Source organism: Chiloscyllium punctatum, chromosome 29 (genome assembly GCF_047496795.1).
Source record: "Chiloscyllium punctatum isolate Juve2018m chromosome 29, sChiPun1.3, whole genome shotgun sequence".
NCBI lineage: Eukaryota > Metazoa > Chordata > Chondrichthyes > Orectolobiformes > Hemiscylliidae > Chiloscyllium > Chiloscyllium punctatum.
The window spans coordinates 8,831,542-8,856,194 of NC_092767.1; positions in this window are offsets into that span (position 1 = coordinate 8,831,542).

Genomic DNA, 24,653 nt, shown 5'->3' on the forward strand with positions numbered 1-24,653 from the left:
TCCTACCTATGTCATTGGTGCCAATATGGACCACGACTTCAGGCTGCTCCCCCTCCCCCTTAAGGACCCGGAAAACACGATCAGAGACATCACGTACCCTTGCACCTGCGCACTTTTAAAGGGGAAACAAACCTACCCAGGTAAGCTTACGCTCTACCTGCTTCCGGGTCTCGGCTGCCTCTCTGGTCATCGTCACTTCCCCCTGCTGCTCCCGCTCTTTCTGTGAAGAGAGAGTGAAAACAAAACACCGCTGCCCGCTACCGGTAAGTACTTTAAAAACAAACAGTCTTACCTTAGCTGCTGCTCGCAATCAAAATGACCGTTAGCGTCGAAGGGTGAGTATTTATACTCACTGCTTTCCTTGATGTTCAGATTGAGGGACTGAGTAAATTGGATACTATGTCAGGGTCACCATTAGCAGAGAACTGCAAAAAGAATATGAAAAATCTGTCAACCCTGATACAGGATAATGGCCTTTGTGTAGGACAGCAATGCAATGATGATAACACAGGATGTCTGTACAAATAGGGATTGCGGTTTCCAGGTGAGGTGGTTTACTGGAGGTCGCATTAAGATGCTGAGTACCCCAGACTGTTTTGTGGCGATTGGGGGAGAGAAAGTATTTTAAAAGTAGGAATAAGGTAATATTGAAGGGACTTACTGTTACCAGCCAGCACACGGAAGTTTATAAATGGTTGCAGTAACGATAACAAGGTGCTGAACATTCCCACAGTACATTGTATATGTCAGGGCTGCTGCATCATCCCTGATAACTGGGACATATCTGGCACATCAGGGGAGTAACCCAGTGGATCAAACTCTTTGATGCAATAACATACCATTTCTTCAACTCCAAAATAGTTCACTTGAGGGAAAGTGCAGTTGATGTAATGCTGGGTGGCAAGATATCCAATGAATTCCATGTGGTACCTGATAAAGCTGTGTAGGATTCTGAGAATGTTTGTTCCTGCCATAATACCAGACGTTAGTACAATACAAAAGACTGAGTCTTCTGGGGCACTAGCATTCTATCATGGGCTCTCTTGGAATGTTTTATTCTTTCAAGTTTAGGCTTTACTTCCCCAGATGAACCACTCGATATCAGGTGCTGCCTGAACACTGACCCATTTCTGTGCATGACAGTTACATTTAACCATTGACTTACTGGACATTGGTTGAGAGCAGTATGATTTCTTGATGTGTGATATCAATGTATGTCGTTAACATTTACAAACAAACTCTGTGGTATAATTCCTCAAGTGAGGTAAAAGAGAACTTTTTTTCAGTAGCTCACAGGTACTCTGCATTTTCCAGTGCTTCACTGGAAAGTTGTGTACTGTTGATCTGAATCTCCAGGAATTACTCTGAGGGAAGGTATTACTGATCACAGAATTATACTGAACGGGGATCACAACCTTAAGCTTGACCCATGATTGCTGTGGACTAATGTTGTTGGGAGGATGTGTCATTGTAGTTTTATATGGAGTATGGGTAATTGCTTGAATACAAACTTCTGACCCAGTACTCTTGCTTTTCTGTGGTTTCTGAAAGTGCAGCATTGTAGTAAGTGTGGAGCACTAACAGGATACCATCCATAACTCCACGTGCAAGTTTTGTTTTTCTGTGATATCTTTCATTGTAGAACTCTATTGCATGTGGGTCAATAGCCTGAAGAGAATACTCTGTTCCACTGGCAATGTGATTCAGTCAGCATCTTTCAATTCGAATGTTACCAAGTGTGGGTTCCTAGCCAAAGAGGAACAACTAACCCCAGTGTCCAAGTGTTCCTGCGGGCTTCTCTCAAAGTAAAATTATGCTGAATGGAGGTTACAAATTGGAGAAGAGCAACTTAATCCAATGGCCCTGTGCAAGGAGGAACATCTCTGACTACAGAATTTAACTGCTTTTGGAAATCTAAATGAATCTGACCACAGTGGTATCTAGAACCGTGAGGATTTGAACCATGCAGTGCTTCATTTATATTAGATTCCTGTTCTGTCCACTCATGGAGCTGTCAGTTTAGTGTGTAATTACACAATGGAATGCTACTGTGAAAATCTTTGCAGTTGGTTGAATGTGTTTCGTGCTAGGTTTACATAATGTCCCATTGGAGATGAACTGATGTGATGATATTCATAAAAGGAAAATGGCAAAGTAACAATGTTAACTTGATCAAATTCCCCATAGACATATTATGTTTGCTGAAATAGTTGGGATTGGTTAATCTTCCAGCAAGATTAGACATGTCCCCAAACTTGCCCTACACTAATTTATTATCTGTATCTGAATCAGGATGAATATAGAACGGGAAATGTTGACACAATTTCACATCTGTATCTGATTAGATTAGGATTAATAATTTTTATATCTGTAATATATAATTTTTCCACAGTTAACATTCCAGGATTGCTGCCATTCACTTTGTGACGTGAGTCCTCCTTGTGAGGAAGAGATTTGTGTGAAAAACATGCAATCAATCAATTGTAAGACAATATCTATCATTTTTAAAAAAGAAATAAAAATGTTTGTTTCAATGAATTACTACCTTCAGTACCTACCATATGAGTATGGTTAATAATTGAGTTGGAGAGCATTACATAGAATTAACAGGACAGAATACAGAACAGTTAACATGGTGCTTTAATATACCAAGCTAGCCTCTCCCTTTCCCAGTTTTTCAAGCCCTGAGTCAGTATTCTATATTAATGCTCTCCAGTTGTAGTCTCTCCCAATAGTGGGAATATTGTTTCCATATTTGCATTGAAAACTCTTTTAAAGTTTCATGCCCCACATTTGGGCTTTACTCAGCTCTCTCCAAGTCAAATTCAAGAGTCAGAGATACATACCTCTTTTTGGATGTGGTACGTTAAATATAGAAAAGCGTAGTTATTTTGTCTTTCGTATAATGATTTGATTCTGGCTACCATCTATGTACTCTATGTCACTAACTCAGCTCACATTTCCAATTTCTGGATTTCTGAGCATTTCTCTTCTTTTTGCGTGATAATAACAAATATTCCGACTCTGGCGGGAGCCAAAAGTCTATCACACATTTCTTGTTTTTTGTCTCACAGCCTCTGACCTTCCAATGCACGACAAATTAACTCTTAATTGTGACAAACTCAGGATTGTTTGACTTACATTTACAGAAGGATTGGGGAACAAATAATCAATCAGTTGCACTTATTTATTCAGTTACATTTAATTCTTGAGAAGAAATGTTTGGCTCTTAAAAATATAAATTATAAACACATACTCCACAATAAGGATCTCTGAAAAAAAAGTTGACTCAGTGAGATTACAACTCTCTTTGGTGTCATCCTGATTACAGATGAAGGTGGTTTGGCTGTTGGAGGTCAATCATCTCAGCCATCGTACATTTCTGCAAGACTTTTTCAGGGTCATATTCTATGCCCCAAAATCTGCAGCTTCCTCATTCCTGGCCTTCCCTTCATCATCACTTCATTAATAGAGATGTTTGCTCATGATTGCACAATGTTCAGCACCAATTACTCCTGAGATAATGAAAACATATGTGTCTATATACAGTGAGATAACATCTAGCTTGGGCTGATCATTGACAAATAACATTCAGATTCCACAAGCACCAGTTAATGACCATCTCAAAAAGAGAGGGTCTACCAATCTCCCATTGGCTCATTATCAAAATCAATATTATTAACAACCTGGACCAACAGTTGACAAGAAAATGACCTAGTTTAGCCATACAAGCGCTGTGGCTACAGAAGTATGTCAGACACTCTTATTACTGTGACAAGCTCCCTACCTGCCTCTCCAATTCATGTCAACCGTCCAGAATGCATAGCTCAGGAATGGGATAGAATGTTCTCCACGTATCTAGTTGAGTGTATCTCAATTGCAACACTCATGAAGCTCCACATTGTGTAGGACAAACAGCTGTTTGATTGCCATGCCAATCATCACATTTCATACTCACTCCCTTCACCATTGACCAAAATTTAATACCACCTCCAAGATGCAAAAATGTTACACTCCAAGTCGCTTTCAACAGCTACCCATGATCTTCAGCACCTGGAAGAATGTGAGCAAAAGATACATAGAAGTGTCATCACATACAAGTTCCCTCTCTAGCCGGATTTCACATTGACCTGGAAATACATTGTCATTCCATCACTGTTGCTTTGTAAAAGTTCTGCAATTCTCCTTCAAAAGCATGTGTGTTTCCTGCAACCCAGAGAATACAGGTCTTCAAAAAGGCAGATCTCCAACAACATCACAAAGGTGAATATGGATAGGCAATGAATGGTGGCTAGCCACTAAACCTCACATTGCACTTGTACATTTAAAAAAAATGACTATTACCAAATCTTCAGAAGGATAACTTTGAATCCAACAGGTGGCAAGTGTCTGGAGGAATGTCCATATGGCAGACAGCAGGTGGAACATCCAAAGTAAAAGAATGGCCGCTTTGTGCTGAGGTCTTGCTGAATTCGGGGCATCAGCTATCCTAGCGGATAGTTCATGTCATATCTTATTTTGCTGAGTCTCATGAATTTCCCAACTCTTGCTGGTCTCAAAACCAGGAGACAGATCCATTTGCTTTGGCTGTCTGTGCTGGGTAAGGATTAAGTGTTGGTGTTCTCCACTCTAGTGTACGACCCTGAATCAAGTGGAGGTTCCCTTATCTTTGAAAGCGGATCAATTCTGGAGTGATCATTGCATATTTGTGGCAATGGATCCAGTGTGGCAACATCCAATCCCGAGGAATGGTCTAAAAAGAAAGCAGTCTTCTGTACTGGGGATGGAGAGTTCCACTTTCTTTTATTCATTGAAGGGATATGGGTGTTGCTGGTTAGGCCAACACTTAACAACCGTCCATAATTGCACAGAGGGCAGGTAAGTGTCAACCAGATTGTCGTATGTCTGAAATCACATGTGGCCAGACCAGTTACAGATAACAGATTATCTTCACTAAAGGACATTAGTGAACAAGAAGCTTTTTTCCCCCCAGGCAATTGACAGCTATTTCACCATCATCATTAGATTTTTAAGTCCAGATTGTAACTGAAATGAAATTCCACCATCTGCCATTGTGAATGTCGAACACAGCTCCCTGGAGAAGTACCAAGGTCTCTGAATTAACAGTCTAATGATAATACCATTAGGCATTGTTTTCCCAAATCGGTAGCATTGGCCTGAATCCATAAGGATTTATGGTGGCACAGTGACAAGGTAGTTAGCACTGCTGCCTCACTGCATCAGGGACCTGGATTCCATTCCAACCTTGGATGAATGTCAGTGTGGAGTTTGAACATTCTCCCCATTCCTCCAGAGGTTTCTTTGCATTATGGGAAGATGTGGCCATTTTAAATTGTCCAATAGCGTCCAGTGCTATTCCGACCAGGTGGGTTAGCCATGATAAAATAACACATCCATTTGGGTTGGGGAGAAGGTCTAGGTGGGATGCTTTTTGAAGGATCACTGCAGACACAATGGGTTGAATGACTTCTTTCTGCACTGTAGGGTATCTATAATCCTACCACAGAAGCAATTCTGGTGATCTCCATGGGTAATGCTGGTTAAACTACAGGGATTCCTAGCTCCAGATAGCTCTGAATCTGGGAGCGGGGGTGGGGGAGGAATCTCTATTCACAAGAAGAGGGCCTAGGAGAGGAGTTTGGGAGTATGAGCTAGAACATAGGTAGGAAGTTTTGCTTAATCTCAGATAAAGAGTCTGATTTCTAAACTGGAAAGTTGTAATGGCCAATTCTGCATCGATTCAGATTTTATTTGGATGGGGGCCATAGTGTACAGTCTTGGACAGTTACTGGGATACTGGGATTCTTTATCAAATGATGAAATTCTTTTGATTGTGGTGGGTATCCAACCTGGGACATGGTGGTTGGATTCACTGCTGAATACCTTCATAGTTAAGATTGACAGGGTATTCAATCCTATGCAAGAGGGAGGGAATCAATGCATGATTATTTGTTCATCCATACTGTTATGGACCAGGCCAGACCCCATCAAAACATTTCAAGAAGGTAGCCCAGACCCTACCTTTTCTCGTTGTTTTCAGTCGATATTCCCAAAGTGATGCAGCTGGTCAAAACTTTTTGGTTTTAAACAAAACAGAATTTGTTTACAGAATATCACATGAAACTTAACAAGTTTAACAGAATACAGGATAACTTAACTTATCTGAAAACCTAACAGACTATCACAACTCAACTTATGCCCGAAACATCGATTCTCATGCTCTTGGATGCTGCCTGACCTGCTGCGCTTTTCCAGCAATACATTTTTAAGCTCTGATCTCCAGCATTTGCAGTCCTCACTTTCTCCAAAACAAACCAGATAAAAGCTAAGCAGGGAGAACTGGCCATTCCCCTTTCATTGCACAAGTGTGTTTTTTAAAACTTAAAAGCTTCTTCAAGTAGATAAATGCAGACAAAAATGGAACTTGTGTCTTTAAGACACCTCTGAAAACCAACCAAGGACAACCTAATCTTGTTCAAGGAGCATCATCATCACAGTATTGTGGAGGACATCCATTCCTAGACATTGTGGAGTGATTCAATGGCCTGTACTGTCATTCAAGCATGGATATACAATTCTGGAGACAATCTGAGCTGTGGAGGCTCCAAAACGGAATACAGAAATTTTTCAATCAACGTTTGTGTCAGGTGATTGCTTGATTGATCCCAGATGTCTTTGTGTGGATGTTGTTGCCTTATGGGAAATTTCAGCTAATCTAAGTAACTGACAAAGCAGATGAAATCAATCGGTGCCAACATCAAAACAAATTGAGTGCATGACCATATTTCTATGAGCAATCTGCTGCTCATGTTCTTCTCTGCCTTTTAAAGTACTATTGATTCATTTAGAGAGAGTTTGCTGCTGTAGTTCAGATTCTTTAAACTTCATATAACATGGAAAGACAATTATCTTTGTGCGATTAGTTACAGTCTGGGCTTGGATATGGAGAATATTTCATCAGTAACTTTGTCTTTTTTTCCCCTTTCTCTTACAGTGAGTCTAGCGGTGATTGCACTCTTGACTCGGGGCAAGTCTGGTCTTTCTACATGCACCATTCGCTATCTGGTGGCCATGTCAATGTCTGATCTACTGTTCATTGTTGGTTATGTTATACTTTGTCGATTTTCATATTATTATTACCCACAGTGTTTCCTGGACATCACTCCTGTTTGTAGTGTTCTCTTTGTCATTTGCCGCTTGACCATTCATTGTTCTGCCTGGTTCACTGTTGCTTTTTCTTTTGATCGATTTGTCACCATTTGTTTTCATCAGATGAAAACAAAAGTATTGCACAGAGAAAACTGCAATGAGAGTTCTAGCAATAATCGGCATTTTGTTTTCTTTAAAAGAACATTCCCAACTACTTTTGATATAAACCTGGAATGATCAGAAACAATGTTCCATGGTACACTCAACTGGGCCTGGTTATTATTATGATCATCAGTGGATAGGTTTTAAATATTTTGAATATTTTTGAAGACACCTTTTTTCCCATTCACATTTATTCTCATTATCAATGTTCTGACTGTCTGACAGATCTTCGAAGCCAGTAAGATGCATAAAGGACTGAGGGATCAAAGAAAAATAGAGCATGACCCAGAGATAGAGAGCAGAAAGCAATCTGTGATTTTACTCTTTGCCATATCTGCTAGCTTCATACTTCTCTGGTTGGGGTACATTTTATATTTCTTTAATGCTGGTTATTCTCTGAATTCCAATGCTTATCACTCACCTCTTTATAAAAATTACATATAAGCTGCAGAACCTTAGTTGCTGCACAAATGCGTTTATTTATGTGGTGACCCAGAAAAACTTCAGAGATAAGTTAATGTGTGTGTGTAGTGAAATATCCAGTTATAAATATAATTCAATTGATGAATAAATCCAACTAACTGACAGCCAACATGAGATGCACAGATAATGGATGAGGAGCCCACATAAAGGATGGAATGAAAGAAGAAGGAGGAATAGCATCATGATAACATTCCTCTTGTAATGGGCAAGGGATGACTTGATCTGAGGAGCAAAATGAAAGAGAATGGAGGAGCAAAGCAGTATATAAACGCTGACAGCAACGAGCATCAGTTAGTAGAAAGCTGAACAATAAAAGTAAAACCGAAACAGGAATTAGATATGCACAAAAGATACATTCATCGGAAGCAATTGTATTGTCAGTGAGTGAAGCAAATGAAAAAAAAGACTTGAGGCAAGGATTACCGTTTACTGCAGGCCAGAGGGGGAATTGCAAAAACAGGCTCATCTCTATTCTTCTTTACTGATTTCTTTGATCCATTTATCTGGACAAAAGAGAAAAAAAAGTTTCTATTATAAAGAATAAATAATATCCTGTAAAAAGTGTCTTCTGATTATTTTCAACAATAATTTACGTTATTTCCATTCAAATCACTGATCTCATTTATTTCTTTCCCTCAAACCAGCTGATGCATTAGTTGGGGAATCCAACACAACCAGAGTGACTTCTGGACCCCCTCTCTGCACCTTTCTGATTACACCTCACCTTCTCCTATTTAAGATGCTCCTTAAAATCCATGTCTTCATATATGATTAAAAAATCACTTTGGTAGATCACTCTAAATTATCAGGATAAAGATCTTTTTAAGTGTGTTTAGGCATTGTGTTGTGTGTTGAAGTCTACAGTAATATTAGTATTGTGATTTGGAGATGTCGGTGTTGGACTGGGGTGTACAAAAAAGTTAAAAATCACAACACCAGGTTATAGTCCAACAGGTTTAGTTGGAAGCACTAGCTTTTGGAGCGACACTCTTTCATCAGGTGATAGTCACCTGGATCATCAGGTGATCAGGACTAACACCTGATGAAGGAGCGTCACTCCGAAAGCTAGTGTGCTTCCAATTAGTATTGTGGGGAGTGTAGCTGTATGAGAAGTAGGTGACCTGGGTTGAGTCCTGGCAATCGCAAATTGAGGATTTTACATTGATCAATAGGAAAACCCAAAGGCAAAAGGAATTTGATCAGTTTTAAAATACATATGGTTTTCATTCCAAAACTGTAAAATGCAAAGCAGCAGTAGACAAAGGCAGTCTGGACTAAACTATTTATCTACTGTTTGTCTCACAACTCTTCCCTCCCCCCTCTAATCCCACAGAGATGACTGCGGCTGTGCTTCATCCTTGAGGGCATTGTGGCTCAGGTACAAAAAGCTGGGACTGGTTGAACTGGGACTTAGGCAGAGAGGCACTTTGAGTGACAGACCTGGGGCTATTTCAGATAGGTTCTGGCAGCCATTATCCCTTTCACCATGTGCACTGACGTGTGTGTGAGTGTGTGTGTGTGAGTGTGTGTGTGTGTGTGTGTGTGTGTGTGGTGTTTCAATCCCATCCCTAAATCAGCCATCTTGAAGCAAACCACTGGAACAGGGACTGTCCCTTATGGGATGGAGGGAGTATGAGAAACCGAGATCTGGAATCAGCCGGAATGGTGACTATCACCTCTTTAATCTCGCCATGTCTCTCCCTGCCTCCTAGTTGTACCTCTGATTTTTCCTTTCTGTCACATTATCTTACTGTTTTCTCTCTTGCCTCTTAGAGTCATAAAGATATACAGCACAGAAACAGACTCTTCGGTCAAACACATCCATGCCCACCAGATATCTTAAATAAATCTGGTCCCATTTGCCAGTATATGGCCCAGATCACTCTAAACCTTCCTATCCAGATGCCTTTTAAATGCTGTCATTGTACCAGCCACCACTATTTCGTCTTGCAGCTCATTCCATACATGCACCAGCCTTTACATTAAACATTTGCCCCTTAGGTCCCTATTACCTTAAACCTATGCCCTCTAGTTTTGGATTCCCCCAACCCAGTGAAAAGACCATGTCTATTTACCCCATCCAAGTCCCTAATGATCTTATAAACCTCCATAAGGTCATCCCTCAGCCTCTGATGCTCCAGGAAAAATAGCTCCGATGTATTCAGCCACTCCCTATAGTTCAAACCCTACAACACTAACACCATCCTTGTGAAACTTGAAAGGGTTCAGGAAAGATTTACAACATCTTTCCTACAGCAGGGAGACCAGAATTACACAAGTAATTCAAAAGTGGCCTAACCAGTGTCCTGTAAAGCCACAATATGACCTCCCAACTCTGATACTCAATGTTCTTACCAATAAAGACAAACATACCAAATGCCTTCACTATCCTATCTACCTGCGACTCCACTTTCAAGGAACTGTGAACCTACATTCCAAGGTCTCTTTGTTCAGCAAAACTTCTCAGGACCTCACCATCCAGTATATATGTCCTGCTCTGATTTGCCTTTCCGATATTTAAATTAAAAGCCATCTGCTATTCCTCAGTCCATTGGTCCACCTAATCAAGATCCAATTGTACTCTGACTTAACCTTTTCCTCTGTCTATGAAGTATCCAATTTTGGTATCATCTGCAAACTTACTATCCACACCTCTTATGTTTACACCCAAATCATTTATATAAATGACAAAAAACAGTGGACCCAGCACTGATCCATGTGGCACACTGCTGGTCATAGGTCTAGTCTGAAAAGAACCCTCTACCACCACCCTCAATCTTCTTTGAGCCAGTTCTGTATCTAAATAGCTGGTTTTCCCTTGCTTCTTTCTATCTTTGTCTATGTTCTTTTCCGCTCTCTTCCTTTCTTATTTCACTTTCTCTCCTCTTTTTCTTTTGTTCCATGTTTCTGTCTTTCAGTCATGAAACTGCCCCTCCTTCCAATTTTGCACCCCCTTCCAAAGTTTGGAGTCTTCCAAATTTAGCACCTCCTTCTCCATGGTCCCTGCTTAATTGCCCTCTCCTGTGTAACTTCAACTTCCCTGAACGGTCCCCTCTGTAGTTCCTCCACTACACAGCCACTGCATGTAAAAACCCCTCTGCATCTCCATCTGTTCACAATATCCTTCCCCCATGCTGTGTCCCAGCCCCTGGGCTGGAGGACAAAGTCAGCTTGTGCATGGACTAGATAGATTTTCTTTCTCTGTGCCAGCTGTAAAGTCCACCTCTCAGGAATGTTTCTAACAACAGATTCTTAAATGTTACAACATGAGTTTACAGGGAAATAGAGTCTTTTGACTTGATTCCCTCTTAAACTGGGTCTACATTTCAGTTGGCCTGATATTTTGGGAGGCCTTCCTAGAGCGAAGACTCACACATAACATGTGGATTATTGGAAATTCTTACGTTCATTGTGTAGGTTTACTCAGGAGACCTAGCTGGTGTATTTCTGCACAACATTGAGAATACCAAATAGTCTATTAAACCAGAATCTTTATCCCACTTGATTTTAGCTTCCAAGTTAATTAAAGTATTGATGGTGATCACAACAAAGGCACCCACTGCCAATACTTTTTTTTTAAACACAGCAGCAGGTATTCTAAGTGAGAGGTCTCTGAGTCACTGATGCAGTGAGCTACCCTAATTCCACACTGTGGGGCAAGCTAAGGTCCCTCATTTACAGATCAGCGTCCAATGGCTGCTCTTTGCTTCCTCTGACTGAATGTTTAGTGTCCATGCTCCAATTGACACATCAGCCAGAGATTAGGATGCTCTGACAAAAGGACTGCAGTAATTGCTGCTCGTCTAGTGAATGTAACAGCGAAAAGCAAGAAGCTTTTTTTCCTAGAGTGTGGGACTCAACTGCAAGGGGTAATGAGTTCAAAGTGACAGGAGTAAAGTTTAGGGAGGATATCTATGGAAAGTTTTTTTAAACAGAGGGTGTTGTGCACCTGGAACACATTGCTAGTTGAGGTGGAAGACACGGACAGGATAGCGTCTTTTAAGATGTATCTAGACGGATAACAGTGACGGGGGTGGGGGTTTGGGGGGGGGGGGGGTGGTTGCAGAATATACTGGATCAAATCTCCATTGCTAAACACAATCTTCTTAGAGTCCTGTGAAGGTTGTCTCACCAAGCTTCAGTAACACATCACAAGGGTTTTCAATTTCTCAGCAATAGTTTTGCAGAGTGTCATAAATATAGTAGGAATCGAGTTCGGTTGTGGTCTTGGAAACTTGCTGCTGTTCCCTGGCTCTGCGTGAGGGACCCAGTGACAGACCAAGGATCCAGCAGGATGAAGGGTTGGAGCACATAGTGTAAAGGATCTCCTCCGCCATGTATTTAAAAACAGCTGCTGCCACCATCTGCTATTCAAAACACTTGCTGAAATATTCCTTCTGTGCATCACCAATAGATCCCAGAAATACAACCCAGCCAATGATCTCAACCTTTTCAAATAAATGGACTGTAGGGGAATAGCTGGTCACCTGTACTGAACATCCTGGGAGCAGCTGGTGCTGGATTAAACTGGACATAATGTCAGACACTTCACACCAGCATTCAGGATCAGTGCACACAAACTGAAGTTCTGCATTTCTCCAGTTGTCAGAAAAATAAAATCTCTGCTTCAATTCATCCAAACCATTGCAAATAAACAGCAAATCCTCTGGGATTTTCCAGACCTTGCTGAGAACATTCCTAAAGTGAGGATACTGATCCAGCATCAGGTTCTTCAAGTTTATTCTACAGCTAATATTCAACCTGTGAGTATATTTTCCCAGTTGCCAAATCAGAAAGAGTTTGTTTTGCACCATTGGTTGAAATTAGTGGAGTTGAAATGCCCAGCCATGATTGAATGGTAGAGTGGACTCGATGGGCCGAATGGCCTTACTTCCACGCCTATGTCTTATGGTCTTATTATTTTCCCAGTCCCTGGGTCTCCAATCATTGCTACCGTGCTTCCAGATGTGGAATTTGTTCGGGAAAAGAAACTGCTCTGGAACAACTGATTAGTTTGTATTTTTTACTAATTCTCTCTGGAGAAGTTTCTCTCTCCACTCATCATGCTTTTGATCTCTTGCCAGCAGTTCATCTTCTACAGCTTTTCAATTTCAAACAGGAGAGATGAGTGTTAACTCAATGCATCAATCAACAGTCAAGAAGCTTTGCAACTTCTCCTTTATTGGGATAGTGTTCACCCATGGTTTTTCACTTTGTACCTGGAATATCTCCTGGTCTTTCTGACCACCTTCAACTGGAACAGAAAGAAAGATTAGCTGTACTGTCATTACGACATTTTCATTTGAACAAACTGAAGCTGTAAAATCTGCAGCAATTAAATTGTGTGCAGCATTTGAATTTGTTATCAGGAAATACTTGAAAGTATATAGAATAGAGCAGCGCAAAGGATGCAGGTATATAATTCTTTGAAATTTGTATCACATATGGACAAGGTGGATAAAAAGACACTTGGCACGCTTGCCTTCATTGCTCAGTCCATTGAGTACAGGAATTGGGAAGTCTGTTGAGGCTGACCAGGACATTGGTGAATTCTCTTCTGGAGTGTTGTGTTGAGTTCCGGTCACTCAGTTATTGGAAGGATATTATCAAGCTGGAGAGGGCTCAGAAGAGACTCGCCAAGTTATTGGTGGGTATAGAAGGTTTGAGTTATGAAGAAAGGTTGGTTAGGATGACACTATTTTTCACTGGAGTGCAGAAGGTTGAAAGGTGATCTGATAGAACTTTATAAAATAGTGAGAGATTTAGATAGAGGTAATGGTAGTTGTCTTTTCCCTAGGATGGGGGATTTCAAAACTTGGAGGCACATTTTTAAGGTGAGACGAGAGAGATTTAAAAAAAAACATGAGAGGCAGATGCACAATTGCAACATTTAAAAGATGTTTGAATAGATACATGAATAGGAAAAAGTTAAAAACCACACAACACAGCTTTTGGAGCTAGTGCTTCCAAACAAACCTGTTGGACTATAACCAGTGTGATTTTTAACTTTGTCCACCCCAGTCCAAAATGGCACCTCCAAGTCATGAATAGGAAAGATTTGGAGAGAAAAGAGCCACGATCAGGCAGGTTGGACTCGTTTAGTTTGGGATTATGTTCAGAATGGACTGATGGATTGAAGAGTCATACAGCATAGAAAGAGACCCTGTTTCAATAATGAACTGATTTTAATCTGTACTCAATGTGAAGACTTCAACGTTGGTGATACTTTTCCTCAGATTATTAATACTAACCACTCACCCCATATTCCAGACATTTCATTGTAAATCTACACATGGTCTGGCAACTGATAGTAGATATGAACAAGGAGAAGGAGCAGGCATTCAGTACCTCAAGCAGAGCCATCCATCGTTTATTTAGATTAGGCATGAGTCATTCTCAGATTGTCAAGTGGGAGTCCTGAAGAGAGTCCTGCCCAAAACGTTGACTGTCTTGCTCCTTGGATGCTGCCTGACCTGCTGTGCCTTTTCCAGTGCCACGCTTTATCTTAAGTGTGAGCAGAGAGTCAGTACTTGGACCCCTACTGTTTACAATGATTTGGATGTGGGGACCGATTGTAATATTTCCAAGTTTGCAGATGACATAAAATTTAGTGGGATTGCAAGTATTGAAGACGGTACAAACAGGGTTCAGATGGACATAGATAAGCTGAGTGACTAGACAAGAGCATGGTCGATGGAATACAATGTGGGTAAGAATGAGGCTATCCCTTTGGTTGGAGGCCTGATGGTGCAAAGCATTTTATAAACAGTATGTGCTGAGGTCCAAAAGGACCTAGGTATTCCTGTTCACTAGTCAACGAATGTTAGCAAGCAGGTGCAAAAAGCAATTCGGAAGACAAATCCTATGTGAGCTGTCCATCACATCAGTCATTTTTTTTATATAGGTGAGACGTCAACTGGAGTATTGTGTGCATTTCTGGTTCTCTGGCCTAAGGAAGGGCATTTTATTTCAAAGATGGAGTGTAGCAAGTTTCACTATACTGATTGCTGGCTTGGCGGGACTGTGCTATAAATGAGTTATTGAGGAGACTGGACCTGCATTCCCTGGAGATTAGAAAAATGAGCAACATTCTCAGAAAGTTACAACATTCTGAAAGGGATAGACAGAGTAGATATGGAAAGTATCCACCATCTACAAGGCACAAGTCAGGAATGCGATGAAATAATCTCAAACTTACTTGGATGAGCAACACTTAAAAAGCCTGACATCTGATAGTTCAAATCAGCATCTCATTTTGTATCCCATCCACCACCTTCAAAATTCACTTCCTTCACCACCAACCAGTGTGCGCCATCGACAAGAATCACTCCAATAACTCATCAAGGCTCCTTAGATAGCACCTTCCAAACCAGCATCCTCTATCATTGCGAAGGACAAGAGCTTCAGATACATGGAAGCACCTGCAAGATCCCATCCAAGTCACACACATGGAAGATTTGGAACAAGATTGCTCTGCCTTCATTGTGGCTCAGTCAAATTAGTGTTTAGCGATCAGGAGTCCTCATCAAGCAGCTGCTTTCTTTACAGGCCAAGCAGTTAAGAAGATGGAGAAACACCAAGACTAAGAGCTACCCAACACCTGAACAGAAGATTGTTGCCCCAAACTACACAGATCAATACATTCTACACCATATGGCTGTTCGGTCTCAGAGATCAGTAAACCACTCTGAACTATCAAACATGTTTTCCTCTCTATGCATCCTTACTGAACAGTAGATTTGTCATAAATATAAAAAGCTAACTTAAAATGACTCGAGTTCTCAATCACTTAGCCTGTCACTCCTAAACCTTCCTTCCACCCATCACTCTCACTCCTATTCCTATACTGCCATATGCCTCCGATTTCTCCCCTAATCAAGGTGCCCTCCTTCTCCAGTGACTCAGGAAGTCCACTCTACCTTTGTCCTCCAGAGGGCTAGCACCTGTACGTGGAGAATCACACTAGACCACTCACTGCCTCACAGCCTCCCTTGTCCCTGCTCGCCAAATCCCAGCTTCTTCCCTTCATCCACCCAGATGGCATCTTGGCCCTTAAAATCTTCCACCACACTCACCTCTCACACCCTGCAGTCTCAACGACTGCCGCTCCTAGTATCCAGGCCTCAGGCTGAATAAAGCAAGGCAAGTTCATATCGGCTTGATGCTTCTACAATCAGAGTTCTTTTCTCTCCCATATTTGCTGCAGTTGCTCGTCTCACAGATGAGAAATTGCTCTGAGTGAAGTAGCATCTCCTGACAGAATGTTTCACCTGTGTTTGGAATAACTGTCATAGGCTGTTTAGGACATCTTGGAAATGGGCTGGACAATTTAGTCCTGGGGTTTAGTGGCAGAGGACAGTTTCTCTACTTATGGGCCAGAAAGCCAACATTGCTGTCTCACTTCAGAATGTGATCACTCCAGCAGTTTGCAATATCATTTTCAAACAGGTTCTTAACAATTAAATAAGACAACTTGTGAAGCCTCAATCTGTCCATTGGGCCACATGGTGAACAAGCCTTTTCTCAATGGTCACTTTTCCTCTCGCATTCTGCTCAGCGCTGAGCCTGTTGCCTCTTCCAATGAGTTCTGAAGCCTTTTTATAAACAATAGACAATAGGTGCAGGAGTAGGCCATTCGGCCCTTCGAGTCAGCACCTCCATTCATTATGGCCATGGCTGATCATCCACAGCCTGATCCCCATAACCCTTCATTCCACTCTCTTTAAGAGCTCTATCCGTCTCTTTCTTGAAGAAAGTCTTGGCCTCCATTGCCTTCTGGGACACAGCATTCGATATATCCACCACTCTCTGGGTGAAGAAGTTTTTCCTCAACTCTGTTCTAAATGGCCTACCCTTTATTTTTAAACTGTGTTCTCTGGTTCTGGACTCACCCATCAGTGTAAACATGCTTCCTGCCTCCATAGTGCCCAATCCTTTAATAATCTTATACATCTCAATCAGATCCTCTCTCATCCTTCTAAACTCAAGTGTATACAAGTCCAGTCGCTCCAATCTTTCAACATATGATAGTCCCGCCATTCCAGGAATTGACCTTGTGAACCTACGCTGCACTCCCTCATTACCCAGAATGTCCTTCCTCAAATTTGGACCAAAACTGCACACAATCCCAGGAGGTCTTACACCTGGAGTAAAGAGTATTTCTTTCCCAGGACAAAAGTGATAGCTCAAAGGATTCTGTGAAAATACCTCTGCCATTATCATTATAGCCCAAGATATCAAATTGTCTACCCTGTTCAAACCTATAGTCTTTGTTACACCTTTGCAAATGATGATATTCTGTAATAAAAAAAATATTGGAGGGCTTTTGAAAACATTAAGTAACTTATTAAACCTTCCTCCAGGTCAATGCAACTATTGCTAGCTTTAAAACCTAACATTTCCCACATGTTACAATCAGACATCAGATGTCAGGGTTGGAGTATTTGAGCTGTAGTGAATGGTTGCATAGGCTGGGACTGTTTTCCCAGGAGTGTCGGAGGCTGAGGATTTTTATAGAGTTTATGAAGTCATAAAGGACATGACTGAGGTAAACAGACAAGGCCTTTTCCCTGGGTGAGGGAGTCCAGAACTAGAAGCCAAAGGTTTAGGATGAGAGATAAAAAAATTTAAGAAAGAACCTTAGGGTCAACTTTTTCACACAGAGGGTGGAATGAGCTGCCAGAGGAAGTGATGGAACTGGTACAATCACAACATTTAAAAGGTATCTGAGTGGGTAGCAGAATAGGAAGGGTTTAGAATGATATGGGCCAAGTGCTGGCAAATGGGACTAAATTGGGTTTCGGATATCTGGTTGGCACGGACAAGTTGGACCAAAGATTCTGTTTCCATGCTGTACATCGATGACTCTATGACAAAGACATTGAAACCCAATGGGTTGTGTTCTCCCACTTAGGTCACACACTGTCTGATCTCACCATCATATAGCACAGAAACAGACCCACTTTATCTATACTGACCAGGTATCCTTGTTGACTCAAACATTCTCGGAGCACACGGACGTTACAAATTCAACAACTTTATTTTTGATTAAGCTGGCAAGAGATCAATAGTCTGTAAATCAGAGTGTCAATCAAGGTATCCTTGAATGTACTAATGATGTATCTCTGATTTCTAGCAAAGAGGCAGCATATTTTATAGCTCTTGAGCATGTTAACAATTTCATATGTTTCAGATCCCACACAATGTAATGTTTCTAACTTTTCTAGTTGCAACCAACAGGGTTGTGCAACATTTCCCAGGAGCTGAAAAACTATGCCATGCTCTTCGCAACCTGCCAAGTCCTTCCCCACGCCTCCACTTCTCGCCTTTAAACAACCACCAAACCTCAAACAGATCATTGTTCGCAGCAAACTGCCCGACTTTCAGGACACCATACAACCATATCATGGTAGATGCTACAAGACATGTCAGAGTGTTAACACAATGCCTCCATTACGCGTGGGGACACCTCCCACCATGTACGTTGCAGGTACTCATGTGACTCAGCCAACATTGTCAATCTCATATGCTGCAGGCAAGGATGCCCTGAGGCATGGCACATTGGTGAGACTGATTAGAGGCCATGGCAATGGATGAATGGACACCACGCAACAATCAACAGACAGGAGTGTTCCCTCCCAGTCGGAGAACACTTCAGTGGTCCGGGACATTCGACCTCGGACCTTCGGGTGACCATCATACAAGGTGGACTTCAGAACAGGCAACAACGCAAAGTAGCCAATTTCAGTACCCATGGGATGGCCTCAACCTCCACTAATCTTCGTGTCATCTGGGTTCATGTCACAATGCAGGTGACCCCATGCACTTCACACACACAAATGCACAGACAAACAGATAGTCACATACTCACATGCCTCCAGACCCCCTCTCATACGCTCACGCATACACTCCATACTCAGGCAACATCTCACAGACTTATACCTCTTTACACTCACACACATACATAGTCTCTCTCACACCCTCCCCCCACTACACACACACACACACACACACACACACAAGTTTGTGGGGTGAATTTATATTTGCAGAATTACATTTTATTTTGCTCAAAAACTGCATGAATCCACTTAAGATTCTGTAAGTCTCTTTTTAGATTAGAATCAGTCTGAACATTGGAGCACAAACGGCATCACACAGGGCACCTCACGCCTTCAATGTATTACCTGGGCAAACATGGCACCTATTATTAAAGGTCACTTGAGAATGTAACTTTAAGGAAGTTCTGGGATTTACATATGAAAGAACTGAAACCAACATGCCCATTCTAAAAGATGAGAAACTTGAACAATCCAGGTCTTTTTCATAATATAATTTCAGTTACATCACACTGTAAACCTTTGCTATAAATTCTGTGACCTACAATCTTATACTCCACAACCACTTGATGAAGGAGCAGCACTCCAAAAGCTTTGCTTGCAAATAAACCTGTTGGACTATAACCTGGTGTTGTGTGATTTTTACCTTTGCACACTCCAGTCCAACACCAGCAGCTACAGATCATGACTCTGGGAATAAGCTTCTTGCGATCCAGCCTGTCTATACCTCAATTTGTCGACTTCAATCAGGTCCACCCTCAACCTCCATCTCATGAAAATAATCCTAATCTACTCAAACTCTCTTCATAGCTACTGCCCTCCATACCAGGCAACATCCTGATGAACCTCCTCTGCATCCTCACTAAAGCATCCACATCCTTTGGTAACACGGTGATCAAACTGTATGCAGTATTCCAAATGCGGCTGCACCAAAGTCTTACACAACTGTAACATGACCATCCAATGAAGGAAAGCAAGCTGTATGCCTTCTTGACCACTCTATTGACCTGTGTTGCCACCTTCAGGGAAGAATGGACCTGAACACCCAGATCTCTCTCTGTACATCAATGTTCCCCAGGACTTTTCCATATATTCTATAGTTCACTCTTGAATTGGATCTTCCAAGACGCATCACTCGCATTTGCCCAGATTGAATTCCACTTGTCTTTTTTCTGCCCAACTCTCCAATCTATCTGTATTCTGCGATATTCTCTGACAGTCCCCTTCATTATCTGCTCTCCACTAATCTTCATGTCATCTGCAAGCTTGCTAATCAGACCACCTATACCTTCCTCAAAATTATTTACGTATATCACAGACAACCGTGGTCCCAGCACTGATCCCTGTGGAACACCACTGGTCACAGTTCTCCATTTTGAGAAACTTTCTTCCACTACTACTCTGGCTGGGCAACAGGAGACAGTTCTTTATCCATCTGGGTAGAACACCATGGACCCCATGCAACTTCACTTTCTCCATCATCCTACCATGGGCAACCTTTGAAAAATGTTTCCTGTGTTGGGAAGAGAGTCATGGCACCAAAAGTGTTGACTCAAATATTCTTGGACCATAAAAGTTACAAATTCAACAAACTTTATTTTTGATTAGGCCAGCGAGAGATCAATAGTCTATAATCCAGAGTATTAATCAAGATATCCTTGAACATACTAATGATAGATCTGAGTTCTTGCAAAAAGGCAGTGTATCTTATAGCCCTTATGGGTGTAACAATTTCATACATTTCAGTTTCCCACACAAATGTTTCTAGCTTTAATTAAGTTCTCAAAATTCAAACTAAATAATTAATACATTTAGTGTTGTTCACATAGATTAAAACAAAAGTTATTGATTTAAATGTGTCTATATATGGTGCCATTCTCTTGTGTCAATGCAGTTAAAGCTAAGCTACTCTCAGTGTTCTATTCATTAGAGGTGACAAAAAAAATCTCTCTGGGGAAACACAGCTAGAAGGATATGCCAAGAATCGTACATTCCTTAATTCATTCTCATGGTCACTGTAACTCGCCATCTTATGAGGCAAGTTACTATTGCAAAATGGGCACTTAGAAAACAGAAGCTTTTAACTATTGATTACCCAATACTTTATGATTCTAAAGTAAAGTAGTCCCATTTGCCAGCACTTGGCCACTAATCTATGTCCCTTTCCAAATCACTTTTAAATGTTATAATTGTACCCACTTACACCACTTCCTCTGACAGTAAGAAAAATATCCCCCTCAGGTCCCTTTTAAAATCTTTCCCTTCTCACCTTAAACCTACATATCTTGTTTTGGTCTCCCCTACCCTGGGGAAAAGGCTTTGGCTATTGCTTTATCGATGCCCCTTCATATTTTATAAACATCAATCAAGATCACCCCTCAGCCTCTAATGTTCCAAGTATAAAGATCCAGCTTCTCCTTATAGCTTATTTTCGGTGCCATTCTAGTAAATGTATTTGCAACCTTCCAATTTAATAGCATCTTTCCTATAGTAGAACGACACGATTTGTATGCAGTACTCCACATGTGACCTTACCATTGTCTTGTACAAGTGTACCAAGATGTCCCAACTTCTGTACTCAATGTGCTGAACAATAAAGGTAAGCATCCAAAACGTTTTCTTCACTAGCCAGTCTACTACTTCCAAGGAAATATATACCTGCAGCCCAATGTCTCTCCAATTGAAAACAATCCACAGGGCCCTACTATTAACAATGTTGTTCTTTTCTGTGTTAAGTGAGAGAGGCAGTACCTCTGTGCTGCAACAGTGCTACATTAGCAGCTGCAATTAAGTCGCAAACATTAAACTGCATGAGACTTCTCATGGAAATTGGCTTCCCAAGTCTCACACGGTCTGATCATAGAAACTGGAACAGTACAACACAGGAACAGGCCCATTGGCCCACAACATTGTACCAAACATGACAAATTAAAGTAATCCCTTTTGCCTTCCCTTATTCCATATCCATCCATTCCTTGCTTACTCATGTGCTTATCTTAAAGCTCCTATCCTATCTGCCTTCACCACTACCACCAGCAGCACATTCCAGACTCCTACCACTTTTTTAAAAAAGACTTGCACCTCACATCTCCTTAGAACTTAACCCCTCTCACATTAAATGCATGCCCCCTAGTATTAGACATTTGACCCTGGGAAAAAGTTTCTTACTGCCAACCCATACATCTCAGTTCTGGATGTCTAATAAGTCTCCGATTGTACTCTGCTGCTCCAGAGAAAACAACCCAAGTTTTTCAAGCCTCTTATCATGCACACCTTCTAATCTAGGCAGCATCCTGGTAAACCTCTTCTGCACCTCTCCAAAACCTCCACATTCTTCCTATCATGTGGTGACCAGAATTGAACCCAATACTCTAAGTGTGTCCTAACTAAAATCTTATAAAGGTTTGGCATGCAATCCTGACTCTTGTACTCAATTCCCTGACCATTAAAGGTAAGGATACCATACACCTTCTTAGCACCCTGTCTACTTTTGTATCCACCTTCAAGGAGCTATGGACTTGAACTGCAAGATCCCTCTATACATCGATGTGTTCAGAGTCCTGCCATTAACTTATATTTTTCCTTAACATTTGATTTCCCAAGCACAGCAGCTCACAATTACCTGGACTAAACTCCATCTGCTATTTCTCTCTCCATATATGCAACTGAACTATATCCCACTGTATCTTTTGACAAACGCCTAACTACCTACAACTCTACCAATCTTTGTGTCATCTGCAAACATACTAATCCACCCACCTACTTTTTCATTCAAGTCATTTATCCACATCACAAAATAGCACAGGCTGCAGCCTGGATCCCTGCGGAACTCCAATAACCGTGGATCTCCAGCCAGAAAAACACCCTTCCAACATTACCCTCTGCCTTCTATGGGCCAGCCAAGTCACTGTGGATCCTATGTATCATAATCTTCAGGATAAGCCTACCATGAGGGACCTTGTTGAAAGCCTTATTAAAATCCACAGTAGAACAGTGGATGCTGTCTATCTCATCGATCACCTTTGTCATCTCTTAAACAAAGCCATACGGACTGTGCCCAGTTAGGCTACACGTTTCCACTGCACGAACATCCTATCCCTAAGAACACTCTTAAATACCTTCACAACCAGAAGATATGATGAGAGACTCACCAGTCTGTAGTTTCCTGAATTTTCATTCTTGAACATGGACACAACATTAGCTACTTGCCAGTTATCCGGGATCTCTCCAGTGGCCAGCAAGGATGCAAAGATCTTTGTCAAGGCCCCAGCAATCTACTTTCTTGCCTCTCTCAATAACCTGGAGTAGATATCGTTGGGCCTGGGGACTTATCCATCTTAAGGCTCTTAAGAGACACAGCACCTCTTCTTTCTTGATCTCAAAATGCCCGAGTATATTAGCATTTTCCACACGAATCTCACTCTCCTCCATATCATTCTCCTCGGTAAAGACCGATCCAAAGTGCTCATATCCTCTGCCTCCAAGCACAAGTTCCCTCCTTTATCCTTGAATGGTCCTACCTTCTCCCTAGACAGCTTTTGGTTTTTAATGTATAAATAAAATGCCTTGGGATTCCCTTTAACTCAACTTGTCAAGGTCATTTCATGGCTCTTTCACACTCTCCTCATTCCCTGCTTGAGTACTTTCCTGCTTTCTTTATACTCCTCACAGGTGCTGGCCGGTTTAACTTCCTAAACCTTACGTATGCTTTTTTTTCCCCTTTTGACCAAATTCATAACCTCACTCACCATGCAAGGATCCCTTACCTTGTCATCCTTGTCCTCCCTGGAACATGGTAGTCCCAATATTGATCCCTGGGAACTCAACTCAGAAAACTTTCTTCTAGCTAGAAAGAATGCCTATTGAGTATTGAGTACAGGAGTTGGGAGGTCATGTTGCAGCTGTACAGGACATTGGTTAGGCCACTGTTGGAATAGTGTGTGCAATTCTGGTCTCTTTCCTATCGGAAAGATGTTGTGAAACTTAAAGGGCTCAGAAAAGATTTACAAGGATTTTGCCAGGGTTGGAGGACTTGAGCTACAGGAAGAGGTTGAGTCAGCTGGGGCTATTTTCGTCAGCAGCTGAGGGGTGACCTTATTGAGGTTCATAAAATCATGAAGGGCATGGATAGGATAAATAGAGAAAGTCTTTTCACTGTGGAAGGGGTAGTCCAGAACTAGAGGATGTACATTTAGGGTGAGAGGAGAAAGATGTAAAAGAGACCTAAGAGGCAACTTTTTCATGCATAGGGTTTGTTTCCGTGCTGTACATCTCGGTGACTCTATGTCTCTCTTTCCTATCACTCTGTTAATGTTGTATCCCTGTTAAAGTGCTTCGTTTACCATCACCTTTAACATTTCATACAAATCTGCTGTGCAGTACTTTAAGGAAATCCATACATATCACATGGATTTCCAGAATCATATTAACAGTATTGACCTTACCGACCCTTTCCGTTAATTTATCAAAAACAAACTTCAGCAAATTGGTTATGCACAACTACCCCTTCACCTTTCCTACCCCATCCACCTTTTTCCACGTGAATGCTAGCTTTAAACCAAATATTCATTGCCAGACGCTTCCTCACTTCTAGTGTTCAACCGACAAAGCTGCAAATGCCTGGATTACATTTAAAACCCTTAACAAAATAAAGCCGTAATGTTGATAACCCTCCAGTCTCCTGACACCTCCTCTCAGTCCAGAGGAGACTGTAATGTTGTGTCCAGTGCCCCTCTCACTTCAATCAGAATCCTTGGATGGATCTCATCCTGATCTGGTGTCCTGTGGACACAGCCTTAGAATTAGAGGGGGTCATTTCAGAATGGAAATGCGGAGACATTTCTTCAGCCATAGAGTGGTGGGCCTGTGGAATTCATTGCCACGGAGTGCAGTGGAAGCCGGGACGCTAAATGTCTTCAAGGCCGAGATTGATAGGTTCTTGTTGTCTAGAGGAATTAAGGGCTACGGGGAGAACGCTGGCAAGTGGAGCTGAAATGCGCATCA